This window comes from Equus przewalskii, chromosome 29 (assembly GCF_037783145.1).
Source record: "Equus przewalskii isolate Varuska chromosome 29, EquPr2, whole genome shotgun sequence".
Classification (NCBI taxonomy): domain Eukaryota; kingdom Metazoa; phylum Chordata; class Mammalia; order Perissodactyla; family Equidae; genus Equus; species Equus przewalskii.
Window position 1 is genome coordinate 19,213,869 of NC_091859.1, and position 26,055 is coordinate 19,239,923.

Below are 26,055 nucleotides of genomic sequence, written 5' to 3' on the forward strand. Positions count from 1 at the left end.
TTAGTCTTCATAACAACACTGGATCAAGGTGTGGTATGAATAAACAAAGATGTAAATAAATGAATGCCAGATAAAATTATTCCATTTTATTTATGAGGAAACCAAGACTCAGAGCATGACTCACCCCAAATGATACAGCTAAAAACCAATGAGGCCTTATTTGACTCCAAAATCTGTGTAGTTTCTTCTACACCATCTGCCGGGAGTGAATGTGTGTGAGCGGAGGAATCAAGCAGCAAGAGCACTTGTGTAAGGTTTTATAGTTTAATGAAGGACTTTCACCCATATTAATTCTTTTGATTTGAGACTCATAACATCTTTACGTGGAAGGTGAAGCAAATGATACAATCTTCATTCTACAGGTAAAGATATCAGCACTCAGAGAGTCAAGCGGCCTCTCTGAGGTTGCCCAGCCAGCCAGGGAGGTGGCGGGGCAGACCATGACTCCAGGCTTTGTGACAGCAAGCACTCCTCCAGGCTGCTGGCGTGGAGCAAGGAGGACATCAGGGAGCTGGGGCGAGCGCTGATGACCAACATGGCAGTAGAGAAAGAGAGCTCAAAACCCTAACCTTACCAAGAAAATGTAATGCCCTGCTGTTCTTTCTGTAATTGTCTAGATCCTTCAAGAGGCACAGGAGAAAGCAAGCCCAGGCTGATGAGCAAGAAGCAGAGCAGCCTAGGACAGACATGATCGCTGTGTCCTCCACAGTGAGAGCAGAGCTGCCTTTACTAACGACATTGGTGTAACAGATTCTTGTAGAGAAGGAGACTGTAAACCTATCGACCTTCGTTTGGTTTCTTCAGCAGAGCCAGAATCTAAAAAAAAAAAAAGTACTTGAAATGAATCAAATGTGTTCATTTCACAACCCATTGAAGACGCGTAGATTTAACATCAGCCAAGTGTCTGTAGAACATTTAGTTTTACCAGTTATTTAAACTCTACTTAAGTCAAGCACCGGCTTATTCAAGCCCACAACACACAAGCTTTGCGTGTTAATTCGCCATTTGCCTCCTGGTTGCTGGTTCCCACACAGTCCCAAGAGAGACCAGCCCCCGGCCCCACACCCCCCGCCCGCTGGGAGGTCCTCTTTTTTCCTACACCACCAAGGCAGGTCTGCTGCCCCTTCTCAAGCCTAGCTGAGAAATTGTTCTTCTGGGGTCCCCTAAATTGCCCTGGGGATCTTACACGCCCTCAACATGCACGCCAGCCTTCTTTACGTGTCAACAGGTGGTGGACATAAGCTCTCACAATGGTGCTCAAGCAAGTTCCTCAGAGTTTTGTTTCTTCGACCAGGAGTTAAGAAATCAGGGACCATACATTGAGCTTTTCCAGTGCTTTCCACACCCGGCTGTGGCTCAAATTCACCTAAGCACCTTAAAAGAATATACAGATGCCTGGACTCCTTCCAGAAAGGATTCTGTTCCAGAGAAATGTGTTATAATAACATTATGGGGATGCCATTAGCAAAATCTGGACTGTGGAAAAAAGAGATGAAGGGGGAGCATGTAGATTCGAACAGACTTAGGAGACATCACAACCCATGTGAGGTTTGAACTTTGATTCTTATTTCAAACAAACACAAGGCGAAAACAAACAAAAAACAAAAGAAAGTTGGGGACATTTGGGAGACCAGTGAGATTTTGAACACTGGTTGGATAGGTGAAGGTATTAAGAACTTATTTCTCCTTGGATGTAATAATGGTACTGTGGTTCTTTTTTGATAACAGTTAACATCTTGTAGAGAAATACACTGACATGCTTTTGGGTGAAATGATAGGATGTCTAGGATTTGCTTCAAAATATGGGAGGAGTGAGTACAGACTGTGGTGAAGTGAGACCAGCCATTAGTTGGTAAGTGTTGCAGTTGGGGGTCAGGATCATGGCGGTAAGTGGGGTTCATTATGCTTCTTGGTCTACTTTAGTATATTTTTTTAATTTTCCATAATAAAATTTTAATCTCCCCGGATTTGTGAACTGTTCTATTTCTTTTTCCCACACGTCTTGATACACTCATATACCCACTCATACACATGGACCACCCTGTTCCAGTGTGAATGCAATGTTTATTCCCTGGAGGAGAAGAAAGGGGAAGAGGGGCTAGGGCATTTTTGTGCTTTGTACGAATTTGACAAGTTTCAGATTCTCTTATATGATTTGTACTAGTTCTAGACTGAGGCACATAGAAGACTTGTTAATAACCTCAGACCAACCTGGTCACCCCTAAAAGGCTAGTCCCCTCTCCTTCTAAACTAAAGCAATCTGCTTTTTTCTTCATAAACTTCCAGGCCTGCAGGAGTACACAAGTGTGTGCTCATGTGTGTGTGTGTGTACCCAAGTCTGCCATGTACCTTTGTGCAGGTTGTGCACTGCACAGTGGTATCACCTCTAAGGGGGCACCCTTCTCATTGTCAGCATTGTAGATTTGCCCATTTATTATGACAACTCTCTTGCAAGTGGTAGCAAAACGTCTTGTTCTAACAAAATCAGTATATTTGGTAACTTTACAACAGATGGAAGCAAAAGTGTCTTAAGATAGGAGCCCCTATCTTACTGGGTGGGCTAGCAGTGGATCCAAGCTGCCTGACTGCCTGAGCTTGAATTCCTTCCAGAAAAACCATTCACTGACTATTATCTTCACAAGTTACTTAATAGCCCTGAGCCCAAGTTCCTTCATCTGTAAAATGGGATGATAATATTGAGAGCATTGTTCAAAGTATTAAATGCATGTGCAACAGTGCCTGGCACATAGTAAGCCAGCCCCCAAGAAGTGTTAGAGATTAGCTATCATCATATCTATTCATATGGGTCTAATTTTAAGGGGGTGTGTGTGTGTATGTGTGTGTGTTGTACTGTTCAAAAACTCAATGAATAAACTATTGCAATGGATTTCAAGAAAACTATACCTACTATTTCACCAATCCAAACTACTTTAAAAAGAGGATGTTTTTCTTAACCATCAAATTTTGAAAAATGAAGTAAATCTCAAGGTCCACATAAGCCTCTTTGCCCTCAGGAGCCGCGTGGATATGCTGATGAGGAACTCTCTGAAGACAAACTCTGGGGTTTTTCCATCCTTCTAACTCCTTGGCCAGTACGCCTGGAATGGGAAAGGATCCAGTGGGAGTTGCCAGTCACAGAAGGGGTATTACCCCACAGGCAGAATAGAGTCAAAACGCTTCAAGAGGTTAAAAGTCTATTTTTAAAAGGAAAGAACACAGAGCATGCCTTTAACTGGGTGTTAAAAATAAACTCAGCGGCCTGCTCCGCACCCCCCGCCCCAGGGTCCTCCCATCCCCTACTCTGCCCCACAGGAAAGAAAGGGCGCTTCTGTTTCACTTTGTTTCTTCTCTTGAATTTTTCTTTTCTTTTTTTTTTTTTTCACTCTTAGCCAAACATGGGCTCCTCGGTTTTCAGTTCACAAAACAGGAGGCATTCTCTCTCAGACTTTCCTCAGGGACCCCCAGAAAGCGGGCTGGATTATAATTTAGAATGAACCCATGTCCGGGGCTGAGGAAAAGCTCCCCACGGAGATAAGCAAAAGGGAGGCCTGCCAGCTTTCCTTCCTGGCCGGGAAGAGGCGGCAGGGGAGGCCACGCGGCAGGAGGGCCTTCCATGGAATGCTACTTGACATGGGGGCCTAAGCACAGAGCTCTCCTGAGTCATGGTTCCCCACAGAAACACGGCTTTGTGTTGCTTTCAATAAATTCCATTGAACGACCACAAAAATCCTATAAAGTAGATGCACCAGGTTTTGTTCATAACAGAGCTAATCTGTGTAGCAGAAAGCTGCTGTCTGCGGTGAGTAATCACTATTTCTTATCGTATGTAGATGGGAGGGGGTTGAAGACCCCAACAGGAGGCAGAGATGTTGAAGACCAGAGAGACGCAGGGCTGTGCAGAGTACTAATATTTTCACTGGAGGAGAAAGGATGACAGGTGAAAGGGTCACTGGGACCTTGTTTACTTAAAAAGATTAAAGAAAAAAAAAGACAGCCATTAGGCAACATAAGACAAAGGGAAAAGTAACAGAATTCATTTTAAGAAATTGAGTTCTATGGGGCCAGCCCCGAGGCCTAGTGGTTAAGTTTGGCATGCTCTGCTTCAGTGGCTCAGGTTTGGTTCCTGGGTGTGGACCTACACCACTTGTCGGTGGCCATGCTGTGGCAGTGACCCACATACAAAACAGAGGAAGATTGGCAACAGATGTTAGCTCAGGGTGAATCTTCCTCAGCAAAAAAAAAGGGAAGAAAGAGAGCAAGTTCTGATTTTGGGTCAGCCTCTAGCCTGAAGTGTGACTTCAGTCAAGCTGTTCACTTCTCTATAGTTTCCTTTGCACAAAATGAGATCCCCACCTGCTTAGATCCATTCTTTAATAGGAATATGTAATTGTTAACTTATATATAATTGATAAAAACAAAATATTATATCAGAGCACTTAAGTTTAAAATCTCAACACAAACGTGTACTTATTTAAACATTGTCCAAATTTAATGAAATGATTTTGATGCATGGCTAGAAAGTTAGAAGGGAAATTTTATCAATGAGGTTGATGCTGAGCCAATTGTTTTCCATTTTTCATTGCAGGGAAGCAGTCTAGAAAAGAATGCCTGGGGGCACCAGCACCTAACCAAATGTACCTTCAAAACAGAGTCCAGGCAGAACGCCAGGTTTCCCGCCCGCGAAGCACAGCCTCTGGGTGCTGTGGAGTTCTCGAGAGAGCTCTCCTGTTCTATAGGCTCACCCACGGTGACCAAGACCCAGCGAAGACCCTGTTCTCACCATATGTGTATGCAACTGTTTTTCAAATGTACGTAGATGGGTTGTGATTAATAAGATACAATTAATCAATTACAAATTTATTAATTTTATTTTTTACACATGTATTAATAAAACACAAACTCATTTTTAAACATTACCAAAATCAAGCAGATTTGCAACATGTATTTCTTTCCTTTTTTCAGCACTGACTGTGAAGGATTTATTTGTATTACTCTATTGGTTCAATTATTTCCTTTCCTTGACCTCTACTGTACACTGTGTCCATATTTTACAAAAGCCAGAGCCAAAATACAATAAATGTAATAGATAGGAATGTGTTTAACCAGCTAATGTGAAAACATCGGGGCTGCCTCACTCTGGTGATTTCCATTTCAGCAAACGCTACTTTATCCCTCACTATCATTTCTGATGACTTGGTTATTCTTGAAATGTGTTTCTGATTTTTTTGATCATTTGTATATTTTTTTATTGAGACATAATTGACATGTAACATTGTATTAGTTTTAGAGGTACAACATAATCATTTGATATATGTGTATATTGTGAAATGATCACCACAAGTTAACATTCATCACCATACGTAGTTACAAATTTTTTCTCTTGGGATGAAAACTTTTAAGATCTAGTTTGTTAGCAACTTTCAAATGTACAATACAGTATTGCTAATTATAGTCACCGTGCTGTACCTTACATCCCAGGATTTATTTATCTTATAACTGGAAGTCTGGACCTTTTGACCCCCTTCAGCCATTTTGCCCACCTCCCCCTGCCCCATGTCTGTCAACCACTCAACATATATTTGTTGATCAACCAATTCTAAAATTACAACTTCTCTCAGCTAGGAACCCTAAAATTTAATATTTAGCTTTTTGCCTTAAAAAGACCTCTGCTAAGCTAATTCATTCTAGAAAGTAATGGGACACTGATACATGTCAGTAACTCAAAGTGCTCCACTAAAACAAAGCAAGGAGTCAAATCTGCAATGAAAACGTCTGAGTCAGTATCTCTCTATTTATTTGTGTTGTTCCAGGAAGGAGGGAGGGTGGTTTACAAAGATGCATACAGTTCAGCCAGATACAACCCATTAAATGTAAGTGAGAAAAAAAAGACAAAGAAAATAGCATAGAAAATGAGTTGCAGGGGAGAGGTTAGGACGTGAAGGGCATGCTGTGAAATCCTACATGCTTCCAAGCATGGAACAGTCACACTGGCTCTGCTCTTTGTAAGCAGCCAAAGGGAAAAGGGAACCACTATCAGGGACATAATCTATATCATTTGTTAAATAAATACACATTGGCTTCTTACAAGAATCCCAACTCAGCTGGCAAGATATGAAAAACTTCAAGAAAGGGCAGCATCCCCAAAGCATACTTATGGCGAATGGATCAAAAAATTAGTTTTAATGTATATAAGTGTCGAATCACATGTTGTACACCTGAAATTAATACAATATTGTATGTCAACTACACTTCAATAAAGAACATTAGTCTTAGCCAAAGTTGTCATGGAAAACTTGAGTCAGTAATTAATTCGGTACAGCCTTTCCAAAGCTTGGTGAAAATGATCTTTGCCCTCTTCTTTACGTGAGGAGGCAGGCAGACAGCAGTGATTTGCTTACACTTCATACACCAAGTCAATTACTGAGACAAAAATAGAAATAAGTGCTGCCCGGTGGCATAGTGGTTAAGTATGCATGCTCCAATTCCGAGGCCTGGGGTTCGCTGGTTCAGATCCTGTAGGTCACCGCAGGGACCTACACAAGGCTCATCAAGCCATGCTTAGGCACTCTCCTGCCTAGAAGAACTAGAAGGATATACACCTAGGATATACAACTATGTACTGGGGCTTTGGGGAGAGAAAAATAAAAAAAGAGGAAGATTGGCAACAGATGTTAGCTCAGGGTCAATCTTCCTCATTAAAAAAGCATTAAAAAAAAAAACAAAAGAAGAAATAACTTGTCCTGGTGAGAAGTAATTCTCAGTCCCATCTTACCTCCAGATGTGCATTTTTCAAACCACAATCTTTAGGTGCCCTCGAGAAATCCCTCCTGGGGACCTTTGACCCCGTTTCGCTTTCTCTTAGATCCTCTGCTGCAAATTTCCCCACTCTGACTCCTAGCCTTGGTCACCCTGAGTGCTCAGGGAGGTAGAAGATGGATGGCCCCCAGGTGGGGAGGGTCAGGAGAAGATGGCAGCACTGGATGAAATGGCAGAGCTGGGACACCCAGAGATGCATGGTGGGGATGGTCTGGAATCAGTCCCTAAAGAGAAGCTGCGCCCGCAGCTCGTGAATGGAGACCTCGTTGCTGACCGAGGAGTCCAGAAGCAAGTCTGGGACCACTCCCTCTCCGTGGGCGCCAGCAAATCACCAGGCCATTTAAAACTCACGAAGCCAGCTTGCAGTGAGCACGTCCCAGACACCAGGCGCTGAGCAAGTGCTAAGGAAACAAAGGCGAACAGGCACAGAAACTACAATTTACCTGGGAGAGTCTATTATATAGGCATTTCAATATGGCGGTCAGACGGTGGCTTGGATCCAATTCTTGAGTCCTACTCCCGTTTTCGCTATGTCACCTCGGACAAGTCAAACTGTTGGGGCTTCAGTTTTATCAGCTGTAAAATGGAGACAGAAACTACATTATAGAGAAAGAGCTTAGAACAGGGCTGGGCATGGCTCCCACCCCGAGACCACTGCCTCTTCCCGACATCCTCGTCTCTGTAACAGTGACCAAGATCGACTGTGCTTATGATATTCCAGGCACTGTTCAAAGTATCTGCTATGCTTAACTCACCTAATCTTTTTCACAGCCCTATGCCGAAGATACTACGGTTACCCGCATTTTATACATGTGAGGCGGAGTGATTCAGGGCCTTGCCTGAGGTTCTCGGAGAGGCCATATGTAACAGAGGTTAAGGGAAGGCACTCTGGGGACAAGTTACCCAGGCCCTGCCACTAAAATTCTATGCCCTGGGCTAATAACTTAACTTCTCTGGGTCTGTCCTCTGCCTGTTGGTTCTCAAACCACTATACCCCTCTTCGTTATGACTTCTGTGGACTACGTTTTTACCAATGAGCATCTGGTTAGCTCAGGCAATGGGAAGCACTGGTGGAGCTTAATGGGTAAAGAAGCGGAAATGTCAAGGTGTTTCCTTCCCTCCGTGTTTGGGGTGACAGCTCCAGCAGTGGCTGCCTCTCCTCCAGGTTCCTGTTGGGCAGCCCCACTACCTCAGCGCCGGTGACATCACCTCCCGCTCTGTCCCAGTAACCTGCAGCAGCAGCTTCCTTCTGTTACTCATTTCTGGGTTGTCTTGCCGTCTATACCTGCCTTCTGTGTTTTTGCAATACCCTTGTAGTCAGAGCCCCGTATCAAATTTCCTCGGGTGAACCACCAGAGTGTCATCAGTTTCCCTGACTGGACTGTGACTGATACACTTTGTGCTTCAACTTCCTCATCCGCTAAATGGAAATCCTAATTGTAGCCCCCTCACAGGGTTGTCGTGAGATTAAATCAGCAAATATACTTAAAGTGCTCAGAACAGAACCTGGCACACAGTAAGCGGCAGCTGTTCTGGAACACACAGCCAAGGCACCAAATTCCCTTTCTAGGATTTCAGGGAGGGGATCCTGAAGCCTTAAAGGATGAGTCGGAGTAAACCAGGTAACGAGAAGGAGAAGGGTGTTTCAGGCAAAGGGATGGGACAGCTTGGTGGTCAAGACATCAGAGAGAGCAGGGGCCTTCCAGGAGCAAGAAAAAGGAAGAGGTTCAGAAACACTAGAGTATGTGGACCCCACAAGGCGAGGGGAGAGAGTCTGGGGAGAGAGATGAGACTGGAGGGGAGAACAGAGCCCAGAACAGGCCTTTTAAGGTGTGTTAAGTGTTAAAGGACTTGAACAAGGAAGCCATTAGACGGAAGTGGCTGTAAAGCTTTGGTGGCCTACGTAAGCAACCCAAAACCTAAACCTGTAAATGCCTTAGGGTTAAGAAATCGAAACCCAAGGATGACCAGTCACTCGTAGCCAACTAGGTTTTAAGCTGTAGCCAATCAAATAATTTCCTTTCTTTGCTTCTGCACCTTCTCTATAAGTCTTTCCCCGGCTCCTGTCCGAGAAGTGCTCTTGACCACTTCCGGTTTGGCACTGCCCGGTTGGAATCAACTTTTGCTCACATAAACTCTTAAAACCTTTAATATGCCTCAGTTTACGTTTTGACAGGAGCTCAGACTTTGACCTGAGGACAACGGCAAACCATTGGAGCATTTTAATTAGTGGAGTGACACAACTGAATTTATAGTTTAGAGAGATTTCTTTGGTTGTAGTGTGGGAAGTACACATATGGGTGAGAAGGATTAAAACGAGAAAGGCAGGGAGAGCTGTCAGGAGGCCACTGTTTGTCTCCAGGCAGGAGGTGATAGCCTGGACTAGGGTTGTGACAGTGACGTCAAAGAAAGAAAAAGTTATTCAGGAGGTAAAAGTGATGGGATTGGCATTGGACTGGATATGGGAGGCAAGTGAGAGGGAGGCGTCAAAAATGATGCCCTGGTCTCTGACTTGGGTAAATGGACAACAGCAAGCAGCTCAGCAGAGTGGATAAAATATGGGCTCTGGTCCACACAGCCTAAATTCAAACCCCAGGTCTACCCACGACTGGCTGTTGACCTTGGGGCAAGGCACTGATTCACTGTGCACCTCTGATGTGCAAAATGGGGTCAATAACTGAGCCATTCATATCAGGCCCTCGGAAAGGTGAAATGAGGTAAAGCAGATTAAGTGCTTGGAACCGAGCCTGGATATCATGAGCGCAGTCAATCTTGGTCACTATTACAGAGACAGGGATCTCAGGAAAAGGCACAGTCTCAGGTCTGGGAACGTCATGAATTCAGACCAAACGTGTTGAGTTTGAGACATCTATGGAACCTGAGAATGAGATCCAGGCTAGAGATATAGATTTAATCCTAGAGCCATTGGCAATAGAGACAGCAACTGATGCTGTGGGAATGGATGAGATTGTCCAGGGAGTGTAGGTAAGGTGAGAACAGATAAGAGTCATAGGGCAAACCCAGGGGGGTGTCAACATTTAAGTGATAATTTCAATAAGTGGGGCCCAAGAGGAAAGCAGAGAAAAGCCATCAGAGAAGTAGGAGGGGGGCCAGCAGTGGCCACAGGCCAGTTGTGAGGGGAAAACAAAGATGCCACAAAAATAGCAGGAGCTGGGACTGAGAGCTATTGGTGTGATTTGGGATCTCCATCATCATCCTCTCCAGCCACGGGTCATGGGACATGCTAACAAGAAGCTTTACACATCTCTGTTAACATGCAAAAAAGCAACACCAGGGTCCAGCCCGCATACTGGTTAAAGTTCCAAGTGCTCTGCTTCGATGGCCCAGGTTCGAGGTTCAGATCCTGGATGCAGACTTACACCACTCATCAGCCATGTTGAGGCAGCAACCCACATACAAAAAGAGGAAGATTGGTACAGCTGTTAGCTCAGGGCTAATCTTCCTCAAAAAAATTTAAAAAATAGGAAGATTGGCAACAGATGTTAGTGCAGGGCAAATCTTCCTCACCAAAAAAAAAAAAAAAAAACCCAGCAATCACCAGATATCCGCCTGATCTTCTGTCCCGATCCAGAAGCACATGGTAGTTCACCTTAGTGACTGGAAATGACAGCCCAATTTCTCCGGCCACTCCTTTGAACCCATGATCTTTTCCTTCATGTCACAAACTACCTGGAAATATTCCTGCTCTGTCCAGACAACTACTACAATTGTGCACAAGCATGAGTCTGATTAGCTACCTTCTCCTGCACAGCAGGCCATTTGTAGCTTCCTCATCTTCTTTCCAAGGCCCAAAAATCTCTTTAAGTAATTGTCAACTCAAAGTTTTCTTTTTTGCTAAAGATTCTGATTCCAGAAGGTTGTTCCATAGGCTATGTTTATTAGAATCCCAAGACTTGACCCACAGCCTCCCTCCCAGGAATCTGGTGGCAATGCCAGCACACTGCTGGCTCAGGGGAGGTGTTTGCTAAAGGACACTGGGAGGATTACTCTGATTCGGTGCAGAAATATTGTGAAACTGCTTTATATTCTGTCTAGCACAAGCAAGTGGGAGTTGTTATTTTTGTAATCATCATCAGAACCTTCTACTACATAGTTTTGGGAAGGGGTGATAAAAAAAACAGAGTACTTCTTTCTGAGTTCCACTAGTCCCAAACTTTCATTAACATTCAATTATTCTTAGAAAAGTTCAGCGTCAAGCTCTCTGCTGCTCCTTGGCACAGGAGGACCTGTGCATTTGGAATGATGTAGTCATTTCTTACTCTAGCAAAAAAATATTACTCTGGCAAAATGAACATTTTAGCCCAAGATGAACTTGTTCCATTTCTCATTCCTCCGTTCTCAAGGTTAATTGGGTTGCTGAACTCCCACAAAGTGAAAAGAAAGTACCTAAATGGTGTCCAAACCAGCCTGGAAGGACACGGAGAAAAACCAGAACCAAGGCTGACCAGTCTGAAAGCTGGTAAATGTTTTCAAGTGAACAACTTTCCCTTTAACAATATGTGACCAATAAAAAGGGAGAGTGCATGATTCTTTTTAAATCTCCATGGAAAACAAGATGTATTACCATAGTGATTTGATTCTGCAGCAATAACGTAAATGGCAATCCACTCTCAGAGAATACGTGTGTTGAAATGGGGAAATGGTCGCACATTCAAACACAAGAGTTAATGGGAGCCCTAAATATAGATTATATCCCATCTGGCTGCCAAGAGCCTGCCTCAACACATCAGCCAAAGGACTAAACCAGAGCAGGGAACTGGCTTTTAAAAATGTAAAAGAGAAAAGAGATTCGCTTAGAATTTTATCTGGTAAAACAACCTCAAGTCATAAGATGAAGAGTCATGGGTTTCATGGGCTGTTTATGACTCAGATGTTAATTCTGATGCTGTCTTCAAATGCATGGAGAGAAAAGAGATTTTCTTCTGCAAAACTTGATAGAGTTTCGTTGAAGCAGGTAGCTCGCAGCTGTAAGTGGCATTCAGTCGTTTAAAGTAATTTTGACGACCTGGCTTTGACATTCCCTACATTTGCACAGTAAACAGAGCTACTGTTTCTGTTCCTCCATTTTAAACGCTAGCCCCGTGGGGACCATGTTCCCAGAGCATTTTGCAAGAGTTATGCTTTGCACTAACTGAACAGCAAGGCTGTGTTTACAAAACAAAATTATTTTCTCCAGTTTCAGCTTTGCTTCTTAACAAAGTAGATATTTCTCAAGCCAAAATTTCCCTTTTGTTTATGATTGAGGATCTTGACCCAGAGGAAAAAATGAAATCCACTGATGAGTACGGAAAATCACCACGACACAGAAGCCTCTCTTGACAACAATCCTGTGGCACATAAGCCATTGTGAGAACCAATGTTCTCATAGAAAGTCAACAATGGCTATTTGTAGTTGATCCAGTTCCTCAATTTAGGAAATTTTTGTCACATAAATAGATTGGAGAGTCTTACAAGATATATATTTATGGTTGACCCTTTCTGCTTCTCAGAATTTGTTTGGAGTATTGAGAAACGCTCTCCTGAGTGTGTTGGTTTCTTTTTGTGCAAATTCTGCTGAAACACAGGGACAGTGAACAGGCTGAAGAAAATTTACTCCAGGCCTTGTGTTGATAGGGAAGTTTCCCTCCAAGCCTGGGGCCAGGGGTGCTTCTGTTCTCCTTGTTGGAGTCCCCAGAGAAACCCCAGCTCCCAAATATTAATCAGATCTGTAGACCCTCTGCTTAAAACCCTCCAGCAGTTCTAACTCACTCTTGAGTAAAACTGTTTACCCTGGCCAAGAAAACCCTACACAATCTGGCCCCTGCTCAGAACTTACCAGTCCTGTCATGGGCTGAATTGTGTCCCCTCCCCACCCCAAAATTTATGTGTTGAAGTCCTAGCCCTCAGTACCTCAGAATGTAACTGTGCTTGCAGATAGAGTGTTTAAAGAAGTCAGTAAGGTAAAATGAGGTGATGTGAGTGGGCCCTAATCCAACATGACAGTGTCCTTATGAGAAGAAGTTAGAACACAGATATGTACAAAGGAAACACCATGTGAAGACAGAAGGAGAAGGTGGTCCTCTATAAGGCAATGAGAGAGGCCTGAGAAGAAACCAAACCTGCTGACACCTTGATCTAGGACTTCTAGCCTCCAGAAGAATGAGAAAATAAGTTTTTGTTGTTTAAGACACCAGGCTGTGGTTCTTTATTACAACAGCCCTAACAAGCTAATCAACCCACTCACTCTCCATTCCCACTCTGAGCTCCAGCCATCCTTGCCTTCTTTCTGTTTCTTTCAATATGCCTAACTGGTTCCCACTGCAGGTCTTTTGCACTATCTGTGCCCTCCACCTGGTCTTGCATGACTGCTCCTTCTTGTTTTTCAGGTGTCAATTCAAATACCACTTCTCAAAGACCAGATCATCTAGAGGAGCCCTTGATCCCCATTCTCTCTCTCTTCACCCTTTTAAAAGTTGCCATCACAGGACTTATTACTGCTTTTCTTGTTAACTTACGTGCTTTTTTATCCTTTGTATCCCCCAATCAGCTCCCTGAGGACAGTCACAAGATGTTTATCTTTTTCACCAGGTATCTCTGACTCTTAGAACAGAGTCTGACACTTGGTAGGGGATTCAGGAAATATTTATTGAATGAATGAATGTCTGAATCAATGAATAACAACTGAAAATTTTTTAAAGTCAGTAAAATCAATTAATTAGCATGAAATATATACCACAAGGTAAAGATAATAGAGTTGGTTGAAGTAAACTGAATGAAAGTGAATTTTGTTGAATTAGGCAAATGAAAAATAACCAATTTATAAAATTACATTTTATTTTAACTCTCTGTGATCTAGTCTTGATAATGTAGACTCTATTTCTCAAAAATAAAGCAAAGGAGGATACATGACGTCTATTAAAAGAAAAGACTATCTGGAGATAGTTCAACCTGGAGAGGACAATTAGGAGAAAGGGTCTCAAGGAGATTACTATTCACTATGTTCCCTTTGGTACTGTTCAAAACTTGCCAGTGCATATATTACCTTTACAAAGAATTTTTACAAGAGGTAAAGCAAAGAGTTGAGCAATTACTTGCCTTAAGGATGTCAATGAAACTCTAGTCGTTTCCCCATCTGCCCCACACATGCCATCATTCCTACTTCGGTACCTTTTGCTCCTGTTGGTAATGCTAAGAGGACATCTTCTCTCCCTATCGCTTTCACAAGTTCTTCTGTCGTGACTAGACTCTCTTGTGCATTCTTCTGGTAGATGGATTTCTTTGAATTATAATTGTTTGCTTAATGCATCTGTCTTAACTTGAGCTTTGTGAAGGCAGAGAATTAGTCCTACTTGTGTGAGTAATGACACAACAGTTAGCCCATGAAAGGGCTCCATAAATACTTGTTGACTGGGTAAAGATGCCGAGCACAGCTCTTCCCTAAAGCCCCAGCTGACCCATCCAATGCTTCAGTCCTTTCCTGGGCTTCTCTTAGTTCCTATTATCTGCTCTGTCCGTCCCAGGACTTGATATCCTACAGCACAACAAGAAGGGCAAAAGAGGGCATCCCGCTCAATAAACACCGCCCCAGGAGCCCAAGTCAAGAAGCTTCCTGCTTACCTGACTTCACCTAAAAGAAAAAAATGAAGAAGCAGCCAAGTCCTGTTAAAGCCTTTTCTTTTTTAATTGAGATTCCATAAATTGAGAGACCATAAAATCCACTATTTTAAAGAATACAGTTCAGTGGTTTTTAATATCATCACCACTGGTTGTACAATCATCACCACTATCCAATTCCAGAAGATTTTCATCACCCCAAAAAGAAAGCTTATATCCATTAGCACTGTGTGCTAATCTAACAGTCTTCAGCCCTTTGTTTCTGATTTCTTTCACTTAGTAGAATGTTCTCAAGGTTTATCCGTGTTGTGGCATGTATCAGTACTTTACTCCTTTTTCTTGTTGAGTAATATTCCACTGTGTAGATATAACATTTTGTTTGTTTATCTTTTCCTCAGTTAATGGACATTTGGGTTGTTTCCACTTTTGTGCAATTATGAATAATGTCGCTATGAACAGTATAAGTGTATATGTTTTTGCATGAACATATTTTCTCAATTATCTTGGATTATATGTCTAGGAGTAGAACATTCTGGGTTATAAACACACATAATAACTTTGTGTCTAATTCATTGAGGAATTGCCAAACTGTTTCCATGGCAGCTGCACCATTTTACATTCCTACCAGCAATCTTTGAGGCAAGGCATTTTTTTCAGAGATTAGATAATCACGAATGAAGGACATTGCCCTTTATAGACAGTCCAAGGTCAAAAGAGAGAGGAAAGAGATGTTTTATTTAAGAGGAAGATGTTTTATTAGGGGAATGAATGGCTCACCAAGTCCTGCTGACTCATTTTCAGTCACCTTTGCCATGGCCTTGATTAATTCACGTGTTGACCAATGTTCAGTCTTAACACAAATGACCAGGGGGCTAGGGCATTTTTCCCAAGCAGTATAAGCACTTTGAGACATCATTTAATGCATGTGTTTTTGTTTCCTGTTCAAGAGGAGGAATAGGTCTTCTTTTCCCACTTAGCTTTATTTTGGGAAATAAGCTTTGCAAAAAGCAGGAAGCTCAGCCTGGCTTCAAAACACCAAGCTGCCTGAATGTATTTCATTCATTATTTCAGAGTTTTTATTTTAAACTTTAGGCTAAGGCAAATTTTATGTGTCTGAAACGCTTTAGGAAGTTAAAAAGACATAAAGGTTAGTATGTGTGTGTATGTATGTATGTGTGTGTGTGTATGTGTGTTTGTATATGTGCATGCATTTGTGTATGTGTGTGCATGTGTGTGTGTGTGCACCACAGAATGAGGGTGCATGCTGCCCATCAATAATTAACAAGTAACAGAAGGCCACCAAATATATTGTCATGGCAACCAGAACCTAACCCCACACTGGCAGATAAGTTTCTGTGCCTCCTCGAGAGAAAGCAGCACAGCTTGTTAATAAAAAGGATTCCAAATCCATGTGTATATGTATGCGACTTATGGATGGAGTAACAACAAATGGAAGAAGTATATTTACAAATGAAAGTGAACCTACGTTGACTTCACTAAAATCGTTTTTTTCTCATCATAGATTTCTCTATGCTATGCATTCTTTCCCAAAAGAATCAGCACAAGACCATGAACTCAACTAAACCCCTTCTCTGTTGATAAAACTCCTGTCCTGACTCCAAGTCCACGCCCTAAATAAACAGGCGAGCCCTTGCCCCATGCCCTAAGGGGCAATCTCCCGAGACCTTGAACATGGAGAGAGCCCATCGCCAAGGAGGCTGTTCCATCCACCCAAGTGTTCTCAAGCCACACAGTTCCTCTCCAAAGAGGGGCAGTGGGAGCCGCTCACCTGATCTTGGCAGGTGCAACCGCAGAGAGAGGGGAGGAGAGATGGAGAGGGGAGATGAGCTCCCTCGAGCCAGGACAAGAGGTAACAGACGAGGTAGGCTGTCAATCAGCTGTCAACAAACAGCCTGACCAGTGATGCTCTCCTTCCTGAGGCTGTGTGGAAATGGTCTGAGTGCTGTTCTGGGAAAGCTCCCTTCTGGCGTGCAAGCAGAGGCAGAGGCACCTGTGATGAGCAGAGAGAAAAGAAAAACTGCAGGGCTCTGAGAGTCACCTGGTTCTGGGCCCTCCCCATCACATCCCGAAGCCTCCATTTCTCCAGCTCTAAAGTGGAGGTGGGTCCACGTGACATCTGAGAGAAAGCACATAAGAGCGTGCTATTAAATGAGTGAAAAACTCACTCACTCAAAGTTCACGACTCTCAAACTGAAGCATGTATCAGCATCAGCTGGAGAGCCTGTTAAAACACAGATTAGCGGCCTCACCCCCAGAGTTTCCTTTCATTAGCCCAGGGGTAGAGCTAGAGAATCTGCATTTCTAAAACTTCCCAGGCGGGACATGCTGATGCAGCTGGTCAGGGACCACACTTTGAGAACCACTACGAAAGCACAGGATAAAAGTCAGCTAGAGTTATAACAAGGCATGTCCAGACTAAGCAACAAAATGGAAACATTTCTACTGTCCAGAATAAGCAAGAAGATAATAAAACATATGAAAACAATGGGACATGTAATGCTTGAGCTGCCAGTAGCAAAGAGTTGTGATGTGGTCTTTAAAGTCAGAAAGAGCAGGGATTAATCAAACAGAGATTTCCAACAACTCCTGTCCTCCGACTTAAGAGAAACGAAGAGACCAAGTCTACCGTCCCCTTGGTAAGCCCTTGGCCTTGTAGTTTTGGCTTTCCTTCTTTACAGATGAAGAATCACTTACCCTAACTCTCACTCAGCGGGGAGAGGATAAGAGCTAGGGGAAAGGCACACCACCCCCTGGCTAGTCACTGCCTTTAGGAATAGTACGACCGACGGGTAGAAGACTTTATGGTTTTAAAAAGCTTTCCAGGGGCCGACCTCGTGGCTGAGTGACTAAGTTCGCGCGCTCCACTGCGGCAGCCCAGGGTTTCATGGGTTCGGATCCTGGGTGCAGACATGGCATCGCTCGTCAGATCATGTTCAGGCAGCGTCCCACATAGCACAACCAGAGGCACTCACAACTAGAATATACAACTATGTACCAGGGGGCTTTGGGGAGAAGAAGGAAAAAAAGATTGGCAACAGATGTTAGCACAGGTGCCAAAAAAAAAAAAAAGAAGACAATATAGTATTGGTGAAAGGATAGACAGATCAATGGAATAGAATAGAGAGCCCAGAAATAGACTCACGTAAATACAGTCAACTGATCTTCAATAGAGGAGCAAAGGCAATAGAATGGAGCAAGGATAGTTTTTTCAACTAATGGTGCTGGAACAAATGGACAACCACAAGCAAAAAGAGAGAGAGAGAGAGAGAAAGACAGAAAGAGGAAAAAAAGGAATTTAAACAAAAACTTGCACCTTTCACAAAAATTAACTCAAAGTGGATCATAGACCTAAATCTAAAACACAAAACCATAAAACCTTTAGAAGATAACATAGGAGAAAATCTAGATGACCTTGGATTTGGCAATGACTTTTAGATACAACACCAAAAATATGATCCATGAAAGAAAAAAATTAATAAGTTGGACTTTACGAAAATTAAAAACTTCTGCCCTATGAAAGACACTGTTAAGAGAATGAAAAGACAAGCCACAGACTGGGAGAAAATATTTGCAAAACATATGTCTAATAAAGGGCTGATATCCAAAATATAGAAAGAACTCATGAAACTCAACAATAAGAAAACAAAGAACCCAATTTAAAAATGGGCAAAAGATCTGAACAGACACCTCATGAAAGAAAATATACAGATGGCAACAAGCATATGAAAATATGATTAATATCCTATGTCATTAGGGAATCGCAAATTAAAACAAGATACTACCACACACCTGTTAGAATGGCTAAAATCCAAACACTGACAACACCAAATGCTGTCGAGGATGTGCAGCGAGAGGAGCTCTCCTTCCTTGTTGGTGGAGATGAAAATGGCACAGCCACTGTGGAGGGCAGTTTCGCAGTCTCTTACAAAGCTAAACATAGGATCATGCACGACCCAGCAAATGCAATCCCAGGTATTTACCCAAATGAGCTGGAAACTTACATCCACACAAAAACTTGCACGTGAATGCTCATAGCAGCTTTATTCATAATTGCCAGAGCCTGGCAGCAACCAAGATGCCCTTCAACAGGTGAATGCATAAACAATTGGTGGTCCATGCGGACAATAGAATATTATTCAGTGATCAAAAGAAACGAGGTATCAAGCCAAGATAAAACATGGAGGAACCTTAAATGCATATTGTTAAGTCAAAGAAACCAGTCTGAAAAGGCTACATACTATAGGACTCCAACTACATGACATTCTGGAAAAGGCAAAACTATGGAGACAGTAAAAAGATCTGGGTTTCCAGGAATCCAAGAGGAGGGGGAAGGATGAATAGATGGAGCACAGGGCATTTTAAGGGCAGTGAAACCATTCTGTGTGATGCTGCAATGATGGCTGCACAACGTTATGCATTTGTCAAAATCCGTAGGACTGTACAGCAGAAAATACAAATCCTATTGTAAACTATGGACTAGTTAATAATAATATCTCAATATAGGCTCATCAATTGTAACAAGAGTGCCACACTAATGCAAGTTGTTAATAATAGAGGAAACTGTGTATGGTGGGGTGGGGAGAGGGTTTGGGAACTCTCTGTACTTTCTAAGCAGTGTCTCTGTGAACATAAAAATGCTCTAAAAAAAAGTAAAGACAACTTTTTTAAAAAAGCTTTCCCAAATATTATTTCATATAATCTTCAGATACCTCTATGTGGTGAAGTAGATATGATTATCTCCATTTTTGAGATGAGAAAACTGATTTACCGATGTTCACACAGAGTCAGTTGCAAGCTAAGATTTGAACATTTCTCTTCCAATTCCAACCTCTGGACTCTCTCCACTGCACCGCACTGTCTCTCCTGTGTGTGCTGTGCCAGGACAACCCACTTGTCCTCACATCCTCCTGTTTACCTCTTACGGATGCTGCCAAGGCCAAAGAGAGCCCAAGAGACACAGGAAAGAGGAATGAGTATGTGGACAGAATGGAAGACACAAACGCCTTCATTGGGGGTGACCCCATGATTCCCCTGGCTGGTCTGAGCACCCCCACACCTAGTCCTTAATTTTACACAAGCTTAGTCAGTGTTTGTGCGGGGGCAAAGAAATACAGCAGCCAAAAATGTGAGACTTTGGGGATTAGTCAAGGAAAGGCATTACATCTCTAATTTGGTGTGGGCTTTTTGTCCCTAAATTATCCAGATTTTCCTAAGAGAGTATCTCTCAAACTTCAGTCCATGTCTTATCTTCCCCATTTTTGCCAGGCCTGCCTATCACTTATACTATTTTTACTTGATATTTTTCCTTTAAAGAGACTCACATTTTATTTTATGTCATCCTAAACAGTGCTGAACAGCCTTTGGGGCCAGCCCAGTGGCACAACGGTTAAGTTCACATGTCCTGCTTCAGTGGCCCAGGGTTCACCGGTTCAGATCCCAGGTGCAGACATGGCACCACTTGGCACGCCATGCTGTGGTAGGTGTCTCACATATAAAGTAGAGGAAGATGGGCATGGATGTTAGCTCAGGGCCAGTCTTCCTCAGCAAAAAGAGGAGGATTGGTAGCAGACGTTAGCTCAGGGCTGATCTTCCTCAAGAAAAAAAAAAAAGCATCCATCCTTGCACCGTTTCCAACCACCGTGAGAGCCCAGTGGCACCCACCACACACTTTGAGAACTGCTGCCCTAGGAAATTCCCCCCAAACTTGGAGCCCACTACACAGAAACCATGGACCTTGCTCTCCTCTGTATTCCTAGCACCCAGCATGGTCTGCGACACATAGTAGGTGCTCAGAAAAAATTTGTTGAATAAATTAAGGAACAGTAAAAACTAATTTGTTCCCCAATTTTCCAGCAACCATTTTAAATCTAATTTTCTAGTTGCAGCCCTAAGCAGCAACAACTTCCCAACGTCCCCCAGAGCGATTGCCTCCCCAGACCTGCCCCAGACCAACCACATGTTCAGTCTGGATCACTTCCTGCTAGGGCAACACACAGAGTCACTCCGGGCGCCCACATGCTCCAGGTCCTTCAGGTTCTCCCTCCGCCTTGAGGGTTCTGTCCCACTGGACCAGGGCAAGTTCACATCTCCTGGGAAGCATTCTCTAGTGCCCCCTGGCTGAACTCCCTCCTTTTCGCACTCATAACAAGAACTCTACTGCTCTTATCATTCTATCTTGTAACCGTCCATTTTCAAGAAGGCAGGCTCTGTGAGGGCAGGAACCACAGCTGCCTTGTTGGCCCAGCGCCTGGTTCCAGTCGTGCCCAGTATGTGCTTCTGAAGTTACTGCTACTTATGGCTGCCTTCTCCATGCACAGGGAGCTCCTGGGTTTGATTCATCCTCAGGCCCCGGCACTTACTACAGCCTGGAACATAGTAGACACTTAATTAATATCATGGAAGGAAGGCAAGCAGGGAGGGAGGAGTGAGGGAATTTAAGTTGGAAGATCCAATGTATGATTCCATTGGGCTGATGGCTGGAATATTGGTACACAAAGTCAGCCATGAACTGTGTGCTATCTTTGGCTACACTTGGTGACAGCCAGAAAGAAAGAAACAATAATTGAGTGACTACTAGATGCCAGATATCATGTTAGGTACTTGTCGTAGTTTATCTCATTACTCTTTAACTCTGTAAGGTATCATTATTTCCAATTTATAGACAATGGAAAGTTGGGTTTTTTCCAGTAGTGAAGCACGATTTTTCTGCATGAGCCTACGCAGTCAGACTGGGGGCTCGCTCTCCTACCCAGGGGAGAGGAAGCTGAGGAGAGCTGCTCTCTCCCTTCTCTCTGTCTGAGGGCAGCGACCTTGGACTCGACCATCCTCTTCCCTTCCAAGGGTCAGCGGGAAAACCTCACACAGCAGAGCGTGCCCCTGGGACCCGTCTCCTTCTCTTCCATGTTCCTCACCTCCTTGCATGGGGAACGAAAACGTTGGGCTGAGCACAAAGCAAATTTCATCGCAGTTTACACAGACCCTGCTGACAAGTTCATGACCACCTGCACCAACTGCTCAGTGATTGTGGGACATGTCACGAATGCGTACAGACCCCCTGTGATGGAAGTGAGCCTTCTCCATCGGTGGTGACCCCTCCTTTGACCTTGGAGCCCCCCGAACGGCTAAAATTGGGTGGTATTTGTGTGCGGACCATGGGACGTACTATGCCCTTTGGTTAGTGACCCACACAGCAACCAAGTAGGAGCCAGACTAGAAGTCAATGTCGAATTGTTCAACTAAATTTCACTTAAAGAAAGGTGACTTGGGGAAGTGCTGAGCCAGAAAGTTCTCTCTAGATTGGTTTACTGTGAAGCAGAAGGGAAGAGTGTTTTAACTCTGGTTTGAGATGACATCTGATGAAATTACATGGAAGGCGAGGGAACAACATCCTCTGAGCAGTGGTCCTGATTCGGTTCACTCCCTCCCCCTCTCTCTTGCCACCTTCCCATTTCACCCACCTGGAGCGCCTCATGAGAGGCTAAGAAAACCAAACAATATAAGGTCTAGTTTAAACTGAGTGCTAGAAACTAATAGGGAGAAATCCACAATTAAGGCAGGTAAATGCCTCTTGAAAATTAACTGAGATGAACCCTAAGCATGGCTATAAAGTTATAAAATCTCCAGCATCCCATTTATTTGCCCTTTCACCCATTTCCCTCTCAAACTTTAGCCAATTTCTCTCTCTCTCTCTCCCACCCCTCCCCATACTCTACCACATTGTTTTAATACATGTGTTTGCAAGAAAGGAAAGAATCTTAAGTTAGTCATTCACACTTTAGTATGAATTAAAGCCAGTGAGTCAACTCTCACAGGAATGAAGATTTCAAGCCATAGTTCTAATTTTGGAACGGCTGTCTTTGAACCCTTTTAAGGCTATTTCATAGAACAGCTAAATGCAAGGAAGAGGAGAGGAACTGCCCAAGCCTGTCTATGCATAAAGGCAGTCTTGAGTCCAGTTTTGAGAAATGAGAGCTTTCAGCTGTCACTCCCAATTGAAAGTGAGTTCAGGTTAATTCACAGATGCTGAGTGAGGGTTGTAATGTGTTCTTCAGGATTTACTGATTTCAATACCCTCCTCTTCTCCTCTAAGCCTAGGAAACAGATCTATTTCTGATGGCCTCTAAGTGTCAGCCAGTGGGATCCACTCTCATTTGACACCTGGTCTCTTCACTCCAGATGCCCTTCCTCCACTGGGTTTTATTTGAAAAGGCACAACATGAGCTTCCTGGGCCAAATGTGGCCGTGAGTCTTTCAACAAATGTTCTGCTCTAGTGAGCGCGACCCTCGGAGCAGAAAGTCGATAGTGCTCTGACATATGGCTGGTCCCCCGGAGGCTGTCACTCCCCTCTCTGCAGGAAGAACTTCAAAACTCTCAGCCAGTGGAAAATTCAGGCTGTTCCAAGCCAGAGAGACAAGTGTGCTCCCAAAATGAATACTGGCATTTGGAAATGCCCTAGGGTATTATAAATATAATCTTTCTGAGATGTGAGTGTGTGTCAGGGAGAGAAAGAAATGGAATGTGTGTGTGTGTGCACGTGTGTGTGCATGATGACAGAAAGGGACACAAGCACAGGCCCAGGGCCAAGAAGTATCCGTGACAAGAATACGAGGTCAAGCACAGAGAAGAATGTCTCCTATGTGTCCAATCACTAAATTCAGAATTTTCTTCTGCTTCCTCCCTCAATAAATGGGGGAAAGAGAATTAGAAAGAAAAAAAAGGGAAGAAAAGGAGAGAAAGAACAAGAGAGAGAAAGAGAGGGAGAGGAGTGGGGATGGGGAGGGAAAGGAAGAGGAAGGGGGGAGCCTTACTGCATGCAGACAGAAAGGCCTAGATGGAGAGAGACAGTCAGAGTGAGGCACTGCTGACAAAGCACGGCCCCACCACCAGTTACATGGCATTCATGTCGGCCTTTATTGTGTTTGCCGACTATCAAATTTCATGTGCAAATGAGCCCCCCTTCCCAGAATGCACCGCCAAGGTTGGTCTGCCATCCACAGGGCATTCCTGCCACAGGTTTCCTGCCCAACAGAGGGGCTTGTTGGGGTGGGTCTGACTCAGCCTCTTCTGGATCTCTGGACATGCTGGCCAGTCTCTGGGGCTGAGGAATAGAATGAAGCGAAGTGAGCTGACCCTGCAAGGGGGTCCCGAGACCTTCACTGCTCTTTAGCCAACTGAGCTGACCGGCCAGAAGAGGCAACAGGGCCTCAGGGCGGGGCACTTAACCCTTTATGTGCCGCAGCTCCCTGTGGCAGGCTGGTAAAGTCTGCAGACCCCTTCTTGGAATAATGCTTTAAATACATAAAACTATAAAGGAAAACAGTTACACTGTTATGGTCCTCAAATATTTAAAGAACACGCTACGGTAATATTTGTACTCCCCTATCGATGCTTTCAGTAATAAGATCTGACGAAGGGTCAAATAGCTACTGTCATTTCAAAGAGCGATGGGAGATGTTTCCAGATGTCTGCAACAACTCTCAGGTGATGTGAAAAGAGCTGTGATGTCCATGATGACAACGTCACAATGCTAATACCACTGTGGTTTGTTGGCTGCATTCTTACCAGAAGGAAAAGCTAAATTTCAGGGAAAGCTTAGGTAGAATAGAGATGCAGTCTCTTCCCACTCAAATTCACGCACCAGAATGAAGGACACAAAGGGAAGAGGTCACTGATGATGATTACAACAGGGACCACAGTAACAAAGCCACGTCTGCTACAACAACAACGGCCAATGTGGCTGCCATCGATGGAGACTCTTCTGTACCAGGCCCTGGGCTAGCTGCTTCCCATGTGTCATTTCCCTTCATCCTTGCACTGAGGAAGATGTGGGATTTCTTCCCATTCTACTGATGAGCAAACTGAGGCTTAGGGATTTTAGAGAACCTGTCGCGGTTACAGCTGATGAGCAGCTGAGCTAAGAGTGGAAGTCAGGGCTGTGGCTGTCTGACTCCAGAGCCTATGTTCACTGTGTCTCCTTGAGAGAGGGATGTATGTGCATGTGTGCGTGAAAGAGACAAAGACAGAAAGAGAGAGCGATGAATGTCCAGAAGCACTGTTTCCTTTCCCTCATCCATGTACACATCCCATTGGTGTGAAATGGGGATACAGGTGCCAGAGAGGATAGGAGCCTATAGATCATCAACGCCCTCAAAAACACTGAAACGGAAGAGCACCGTGGGGAGACTAGCTCTATCAGATGGTAACAGACCACAAAGCCTCTATAAATAACACAGCAGGGTAATGGCACGTGAATGGACAGACAGGTCATCTGAAGCATGGCGGACTCTCCGTGCAGCCACAAACGTGATTCACAAGCAGGTACCGCGCCTGCCGAGTCACACACGCTGGTTACTCAACAAGACTCTGCCAGGCTTGAGGAAGGAGGGAGAATTAATTTTTCGAAATAGTGTTCAAACAGGATCTGTTTCTGTTTGGGTCATCAGATGAGACTTGCACATCAATCAGAGTGGCAAGACCAAACTCAGCTTACTTTAACACAGTCCAGGATGGCAGTAGCTTTCTTTGTGGTCACATCACATGGGTGACTCACATTGAATTTATTATCAAATAAAATCTCTCAGCCTTTGTCACACACCTTGCTGCTAAGCCATGTCACATCCTGAAAGTGTGCCATGGGCGTTTGGGACCCATTTACTCTGTCTTTCATTTATCCTCATTATTTAATTCTATGGCCATGTCCTATCACGTAAGCCCATGACTGTCTATTTTTACCTTTGTTTTTTTATTAACGAGCACGTCCTGGTGAACATTGCTTCCTCTCTTTCACTAACCAACATTTCAGCAATCTCTTCTGGAACCTGACACGAGATCATAAGGCAACTACATAGCTTGCAGAATTCACTCCTTCTTAAAAAATCAGATGGGCATTCACTGATCTTATGCTTCATCTTCTCTCCCATATCCACAACTTCTCACAGTTCCCTCAACTCTGCAATGAAGTTTGTTTAGGCCAGAAGAATGGACCGGTTTAATACCTGTACTTTTACTCGTCTTAAATATCCATTTCTCTTTCATCAATGCTCGCTCAATCCTTTTCAGTTCAAAGATCATTCTGCTTCACTTATTCAATATATAGTGGGTACTGACTATGTACTGGGCACTGAAAATTCAAAGATAAATGTGTTTCCTGAATTTTAAAAAGTTTCCAGCTTATCAGAGAAAACAGATGTACAAACAGATAAATTACAATATTTGGCAATTAGGAGTCAAAATAGCTTATATAATAAAGAAATTATATTGACTTATGTAACTGAAAGGTCCAGAGGTAGGACAGGCTTCAGGCACGGTTTGATTAGGGCTCCAATCAGGTGTGTCATAAAGTGTCTAACAACTAGCTGACTCTCCAGAGAACAAAGCCTTGATTTGAAGTATTTGCCAATTTCCGTATTGTAAATACTCCCACAGTGGCCTATTTCAAGCTACAACATCAAGTCACTGAACGTAGAATTGGGAAGAGATATGCACAGCCGCCTCTGGCCTGGTGCAGGCTAGCTCCAGCACACCATTGCCACCACGACTTCTCCACAAGTCTCTCAGTTCTTCCATCTCCCATATGGTGGTTTTGTGCTGATGATGCAACCAGC

The 26,055-nt window shown here is 43.7% G+C and overlaps 1 long non-coding RNA gene across 1 annotated transcript; it reads right to left on the minus strand.

Moving 5' to 3' along the window:
- Positions 1-250: 250 nt before the first annotated feature.
- LOC103562533 (uncharacterized) lies at positions 251-16,441 on the minus strand. Its single transcript, XR_547692.2, has 3 exons — positions 16,220-16,441; positions 7,260-7,392; positions 251-816 (listed from the first exon to the last, which is right to left on the minus strand). It is a non-coding gene; the product is annotated as an uncharacterized lncRNA (long non-coding RNA).
- Positions 16,442-26,055: the final 9,614 nt, after the last annotated feature.